We start from the raw sequence: 7,619 nt of genomic DNA, 5'->3' as shown, positions 1-7,619 counted from the left end.
AGAGGTCAGTGTTGCACAGATTAAGCTGCAGTTATACAGTTGTATTGGCAGTGGCGAAAAGAAACTAAGTACATTTGCTCAAGTACTTGTACTTGTATTTTAGAGTTCTTGCACCTTACTTGAGTATTTTTATTTTATGCCACTTATATTTCTACTCCACTACATCTCGGAGGGAAACATACATTTTACTCCACTCCAAAAAATAACTAAAGCTGTATTATGATTGTAGTGCCGTGAGAAGTTAAATATTTCCCTCTGAAATCGAGTGGAGTGGAAGTATAAAGTGGCATGAAATGGAAAGACGTACGTCGAGTACCTCAAATTTATATGGACTACAAATTCGAGGTACTTGACTTTTGTTAAGTTACTTGAATACAAATCAAATGTGTTTTAATGCCAAAATTATTTGAGATAATAAACTCAAATTGTTCAAGGCGCTCGGTTTCCTCAAACAGCTGGAGTTGAACTAACTCATCGGTACGGCTGTGCAGCCTGTGCAGTGGGATTAGAGGGATTATTTTTGTGTCTCAACCTGCGTGACAACCTTACGAGCAGCACTGAAGACAGCACTGAAGACAGCACTATGTCCCACTGCCCATCACTGCCCATTGATCCAGTCACCTAGGAAACAGGCAATTCAATTACAGCTGTCCTGTTGACCTACTAAGGATAAAAGAGCAGGGAACAGGAGGCGGGGGGTGTTGTTGGGTGTTTTTTTAACCCACATGTGCCCAGGGTCCAAAATTAACTTTTTTGTCCACCAGCCAAATGTCTCGTGAATGTTCAAATTTTACCAGCCACACAGTAACTCCCCATTGTTTTTTGGCTGGTGGTGAGTGAAGAAAATCTACCAGCCACTTGCATATTTTACCAGCATTTGACAGGTCGATGGTGCTAATTTTGGATCCTTTAGTGGCATTAGCAATAATTACACTCACAAAATTACTAGATTATATTTCCCTTTCAAACTGTTAAATTTGTGCAATCTGCAGACCTTTATCAAATACAACTGATCTGAAACAATCACTCAAATGTCCTTTTTTCTTTCAGTCTTTGTCAGCACCCCTTTCCATCACCTTCATCCTCAGGTTCCCCCAGACCGGAGTCTGATTCCTCCCCAAAGTGGAGTCTCAGTTCAGGAGTGGTGTGACAACAAAGAGTCCTGCATTTGTTTTCCAGGAGCATGGTGCCCTATCTTCATCTCTGTTATTCTCACCTCTTCTGACTTACTGGGTTGCATCAGAGAGCAGGGCTTAGACTGGACTCCAAGAAAGGTCTCCCAACTTCTCAGCCCTTATGTGGAGACATATAATCTCCATCATCCAGGAAACTGGATCCTGATCCACCCTGGAGCAGCAGATGTCTCAGAGTCAACCACCTCCAGAAACCACTGAGAGGTTTCTTGGATGATTCTTTGGAGTTCGTGATACTTTTAGAGATGTATTTCCTCTTCATCCTTCTTCTCCAGACTGTTCTTGCAGCTTGGTGTCCTTGCTTTCTGTAGAAAGGGTTTCCTCCTGCAGGATGGTAAGCTGTTGCAGCCCTGCTCCTCTTCTTCCTCATCCTGGCAGAGCAGCAGAGCGTTTGGCATGGCTTGTTTTGTCAAAAGAATGGACAAAGAGACAGGAAGCAACTGGAGAAGACGTGGTACGATTCCTCCAGGTTTTCTCACTCTCACTTTGCCACTCCCACTATCTGCCGCCGTCAATTTCAGGGGTGTAGTAGGGGGTCACAGATCAGATGCTCAGCCCAAGGCAGGAAAACAGCCTGAATGATCTGGTTCAGGGAGAGACTGTTGTCCACACCCAGGTTTTACAAACTGATCCAGAAGAGTTGTTTCTCTCTCGTCCCCAGTCTCAGAGGGGCTTTGCATCTCTGTCTGATCATGGACTGGCGAGCTTCAACACTAACAATAGCCTAGACTACACTAGAATAATAGAATATATCCTAATAAAAAGCAGCCCTGTGCTGCATAGTAGCACACTGTGTGTAGCCTATGTGTAAGAGGAGCAGGGCAATCTATCATGGGATCAAATAACAAATTGATTACTGACCTCTAATCCCTTTTAATCTCATTATTAACCTGTTTAATGACTGTTTGCGCCTAATGGTGACACCAAATAGCCTACTAACCCTTGTTTGTTTTCTTTTTTTGAGAAGGTAGGCCCGTCACTGACTCGGTTGCCATGGTGCGTTGCTGCAGTTTCCCGGATGTGGTATTATTATTTTTTTTTTTTTCTCGTTCAACATGGCGTCGGGGAAGTGAGACTTCGGCTAATGTTATTCAGTTTGCCCAAAGTTAGCGTGCGTCTGCTCTTTTAAACAGAGGAAAGTTTGTTTCCACGCCGCGGTGGCAGCAGAAAAAAGTTTTCCAGTGAGTTTCGGGGTGAGTGAGAACATTTTTGTGTTTAATAATCGTAGTTTGTTGTGCTAGTGCGTTAGCTTGTGGCGCGTCTCTGAGTTGCTAACGGCGGCTAACGTTAGCTGCTCTCGAGTCTGGGTCCGAGGTGACCAGAGGAAGCTCCTTCGGTGTGGTCTCTGTCTGTGTGTGTTCGTTGTTGGAATAATACCTCACTGTGAGGTGTAAAACTTGAAGTCTCCACGGTATGGCCAAGGTATTAGATGGCGAGACACTTGTAAAAGTTGTTTAAACAGTGAAAAACCGCAGCTCTGGGCACAAGCCAAGCTAACTTTACGTTAGGGCTGTGTTGCTTTGCTAAGACCCTGTAAGCTCGCTGGGCGGCTTAGTTGTAAATCCAGGGAAAAAGCTGGTTCCATTAACATTGACGCTTCAAAACTGTGGTGCAATGTAACCACTTATTATTAAAGTATTTTCTATTTTATGCAACTTTATACTTTTATTCCACTACATATCAGAGGTAAATAATTACACTTTCAGCTCCACTCCATTTGTCTGACAGCTTTAGTTACCTTTTTAGATGACATGATTTTTTTTTTTATCCCTTTTCTGTTCAGGGAAAACAAAGTATCTCCAGATGTGTTGCTGTTGAATGTTTGTGAGAAACTAAAGGATGAAGTGTTCCTCTATTTGTCTGTATCTATGTGAAAGTTCTCCTACTTCTTAAAGCTAATTACAGTCTTTAAAAAGCCTCTCGGATCAGCTGGAAAATGCATCGTCACAAAGCTGAAAAGGGCTGTTCATCTGACACCATGAAAACTTGAAAAACACATGACGAGATACGTGGTTCTCACAGGACAGCGATGCTACAAACATATGAGGATCTTATGGAATATGATGCATCGCTGTAGATTAAACTACACATCAGTAAAGGAGTTAAAATGACCACAACCTTAAACATCCACAGCCATGCAACATACACATTAGTGTGTGTGCGTGTGCATGCGTGCCAGTCAGCCAGCCAGCCTTGCTGTCTGGCCAGGTTGAAGGAGGAAAGAGGATATTGTCTGCGATTCGTTACTCTCTCTCCCCTCCTTAACCCCACTTTTTATTGCACAAGTCATTTCTCCTATCCTTTGGTCTTTTATTGAGTTCCCTCCCATTCCTTCTTTCTCTCAGCTGGCAGATATGTATGAATGTGTGTATGTGTGTTGTTCATATGTGTGCAGTGTGACTGTGTGAATGAGTGAGTGAAGAAAAGATTTTGAATGCAGTTAATCAGCAAGGTTGTGCGATTAGTGCTGGGCACACAACACATTCCTGGGATGCCAGAGCAGTATGGAGGGGTCGCTCTTCTCTCTCATATATACAGACCATACCCCAGCAGTGAGTGCTGGGTACTCTTATCAAAATTAACCCTCTTCTCGACATCATGCTCTGCAAGTTATTCAGCATCAGCAAGGATAACTGTGTCAGTGGGTGTCAGGTTGAAAAATCACCGGAGCTAGCTACAGGTCAGTTAACAAACGGTAGATGCACTGGTAGATCAGCATACTATCTGTATCAGCAGATTACAGCTTTACAAAGTTATGTATTTGTAAGCTAATATTATTTGTACTGCCGATACTTATCTCACTGGGAAATTTATGTTTTTGTGACCTTTTTCTGCTGTTTAGTGTAGAAACAGAAGTATAGAAACCTGCACAATCAGACAGGAATAACCGGCTGGCAGGTTAAACACTTCTCGTATATATGTACATACATAACTATATATTTGTATTTATGAGAAAGGGCAAATAGAGAGTCTGGTGGGGTGCTGGCTAGACCTTCTAAATACATTGTTAATTAGGCTGCATGCTGCTGTTTTTTGTTTTACTACATATTGCTCAGGGCACTGGTGTTTTGCATTAACTAGGGCATTGATAGCAATATTTTCCTTTCTCTCCTCTTGACAGGAGGCTTTAATTAGCTTTCTGTACCCCTCCCTGCTGTCTAGTAACAGCATCAACGTAGGGATCTGTGGTACACTTGAGGCTGCAGAATGGACCTGAATGAAAAATGCTTTCTCTACTCTTTTTAAACCGAAGTTTAGTTATGACTTGTCATGCTACCTGACAGTATAGATATTTAGCAACAGCTGATTTAAGTATTTCAAATACATTTCTTCGGGTTTATTGGCTAAGACATACAACTATGAATGGTTTAAGACCGGATGGGTCCGTTTCATCTCTGGCTCCCTTGTTTACTGTTATTTCTTTGCTGGCACTATAGACAAATCACAAAAGAAAATGGAGTGATACAAGTTAGAGCAGCCCTGCTAATTTTAGACAGTGACTAATTTCACTTTCTAAAATAACACCTTTTGCTGGCGGATCATAACACATTTAGCTTCTGCACATAACAGAATTGACGATATATACCTTGAAATGTCTTCACTTTTTAGTCATTGTTTACATATATGACTGGCTGAAGTCCCTTGTATCAAATTTGATGACTCACATAGATATATAAAAATAAAGAACAGGTCTTGCATTGATCAGTTGCTACATGCTGTCCTATTTTATTTGATATTTAATGTGTTTAGATATAGGATTCTAGCCCATAGAAGTGAACAATAGCAACACCTGGGATCCACTCAGGTTGAAGATACCCTTCAAAGCAGGTTTTGGGGATTTGTGTTTGATAGTAACTAAGCCCAGAGGGGTGTTTATGGTGGATCACAGTAAGGGAGTGGAGTCATGAAGGCAGAGACAATCAGGAAGTGTTGATGACTGTCGACAGACGTGTCCAGCAGGGGGCAGAGCTGACGGCAGGACAGATGTTGTTGTTAGGTGACCTGAGGGTCCCTCAGAGAGAGAGAGACAAACACAGCTGCTGTTTAGGCGTCCTCCATGAACTCCAAACAGCTTTCACATCGCCATACAAGCCTAGGTGGAACTTGGAGGCAAAAGCTGTGAATAATCAATAAGCATAGAAAGCCAGGGACATTTAAGGCATGGTGTGACATTTTATTATTAAATTGTTAGTCTCATTTTCTGTGTTAATGTTTTGTCCTCTTTGTGTCCTCCTTGCTGGTTGAGTTTATGCGGTAGTGGATGAGCAAGCATGGAATCATTAAAAGTCTCGTCTTTCTCCGGGTATCAGGTTTCATAGAGAAAGATAGCTTGGAAAAAAAAAGGGGGTGAGACAAATGGAGTGATATGGGAGAAAGTGAAGAGAAAAAGGGAGGGAGAGCAGTGGATACCTTTTCTCTATGTGCAGGTTCTGGGTGTTTGTGAAGAGTCCAGACAAGGAGAGGGCATGAAGGGGGGGGGGGTGCAGAGCCAGGACTGGGCCAGATTCAGCTAAAGGCTAACCGCCAAACAACCAGATCTGAGATACACGGCAAAAAACAACAACCCTGACTCCACCTTATATCAGGGGAGAAAAAGGGTTTTTATGTGGAGGAACTTTAGCTCTTAGTTTTTCTGTTTTTCTGTAATTTGTTTTTGATTATTGTGTGGTTAGTTTCTTGATTTGTGTTCCTCCATTTCTATATTTGTTTTGACAGAACCATACACATTAAGATATCTTTTAACCCCAGATACAAGAGAAAACAATGGAAAATGGCTCCAATTGTTTGTGGACTTTTGACCCTCAAAAAACAAAAAAATGTTTAAAAGTGTCTGGAAACAGAGGGTCCAGCTAAGATGACTGGTAAAGGATTAAATAAGCCGTGCCCTGGGTGCGTCATGTCCGACCTTACGTTAGGATTCTTCTCCATAACGGGGAGGAAGAGCCGGGCTCACTGCCTTAGAGGAAAGAAGATCCTCTCAGGAATGACGGCTGCAGCCAACATCAACGCAGCCCTCTAGGTGCTCAAGAACAAAAGCAAGAACACTGGAATGAAAAAAAATAAATTTTCAATATCACAACAATAACCTATTTCTGAGACTTTACTTAGTTTCAACCACCAGGTCGAGTTTTAGGCCAGCATTGTAATGTGTAGAGAGTTACAAAGTATTGTGAAAGAAAACTGAGGAAGAATTTCTTGCCCAAACATTTCTTTTCTGTCTGTGTCATCGTACTTTGATTCAGACCAAAACCCCCAGTTATGTTTACATTTAGCTGTTCATCCGTGGCCTTAAAAGAATTTCATAAATGCACAAAAATATACATATAACACAAAGTCTCTCTCGTCTTTGCTTTTTTTGGTACATGCTTTCCTGTAGGGATGTATCGGTATGAAAATGTAACCTCACGGAAAATGATCACTGTTTTCGGTATTATCAAGTTTTTTTTTTTAAAGTGTGTTCAATGCCATTAGTAGCAACATGTTTTCTGCACGTTCTGCAGACAGGATAACTGTCTTCAATCAACTGTCCTTCGGCATTCTCATAATAACCCAAATATGCCCATGCTTCAGTCTTAGTCCTCTCAGAGGGCTGATAAATGTCCTGTGGGTGGTTTACCATTACAACGCTAATCGTTACATCCCTACTTTCCTGGTTATTTTAGTTAATCAAGCTATAGTGTCTTTATAAAATAGACACAAGACTACTGACAGAGATGCTGAGATGTGGCCAGATGTGAATGTTTTAAATCATTAGTATTCAATGGAGAGATTATTCATCTTGTGTTCTGACCAAGAGCAACGATTAGTCAATAAAGCGGTAACTATTTTGATAATGGATTAATCGTTCTCTGGTTCCAGCTTCTCAAATGTGATGATTTGCTTCTTTGCTCTTGTTGATATTACAGTAAACTGAGTATCTTTCTGTTTTGGACTGATGGTCAGACAAAACAATCACTAAAGACGTCACTTTGTGAAGTTGTGATGCCATCTGGCACTGTTTTCTGACATTTGATAGATTATTTGATGAATCAAAAAGTAATTGTCAGATTAATCTATAAGGGAAGTTGCTTCCACTGCTGGTAATTTTTCTAATTGTACGACACCGCTCTGTTTGTTCCGGGTAAACTCTGTGCTCTTGTGGTGTGTTTTCCCCCACAGAAACAGGTTGAGGAGTTCTGTTCTTGTATTTGCATGTTTAGTTTTAATCTCGCCTGAAAAGTCAAGCTTGGGCCTGCATGTTCCCTGTTGATATGGAGGTTTCACAAGCACACACAATACAAAGAGAGTTCTGGATGTTGGCCGTGTTTTCCCCTTTTCATCTTAGTTGTACTGCTGTTGCAATGCCAGTGAATGGCAGTATGTTATAGAAGGGGGGGGGGGGACTCTTCCATAACTGTGGAATAGTCTGGATGACACAGGCAGCAC

At 41.6% G+C, this 7,619-nt stretch overlaps 1 protein-coding gene and 1 long non-coding RNA gene across 2 annotated transcripts in view; one reads left to right on the top strand and one right to left on the bottom strand.

Annotated features, from left to right (window-relative positions):
- The window catches only part of LOC116687010 (uncharacterized), a 9,350-nt gene that overhangs the window by 1,570 nt on the left and 161 nt on the right, over positions 1–7,619 (bottom strand). Inside the window, exon 2 of the long non-coding RNA XR_004331448.1 lies at positions 1,077–1,083. This is a non-coding gene — a long non-coding RNA (uncharacterized LOC116687010). The remainder of the gene's footprint in view (positions 1–1,076; positions 1,084–7,619) is intronic.
- Positions 2,234–7,619, top strand: part of pak4 (p21 protein (Cdc42/Rac)-activated kinase 4) — a 36,274-nt gene continuing 30,888 nt past the window's right edge. The window contains exon 1 of the mRNA XM_032512058.1: positions 2,234–2,386. The gene's annotated coding sequence lies outside the window, so the exon portion shown is untranslated. The remainder of the gene's footprint in view (positions 2,387–7,619) is intronic.

This window comes from Etheostoma spectabile, chromosome 3 (genome assembly GCF_008692095.1).
Source record: "Etheostoma spectabile isolate EspeVRDwgs_2016 chromosome 3, UIUC_Espe_1.0, whole genome shotgun sequence".
Lineage (NCBI taxonomy): Eukaryota > Metazoa > Chordata > Actinopteri > Perciformes > Percidae > Etheostoma > Etheostoma spectabile.
Note: the sequence above shows the minus strand (reverse complement) of the source record. Positions and strands in the feature narration are given on the sequence as shown.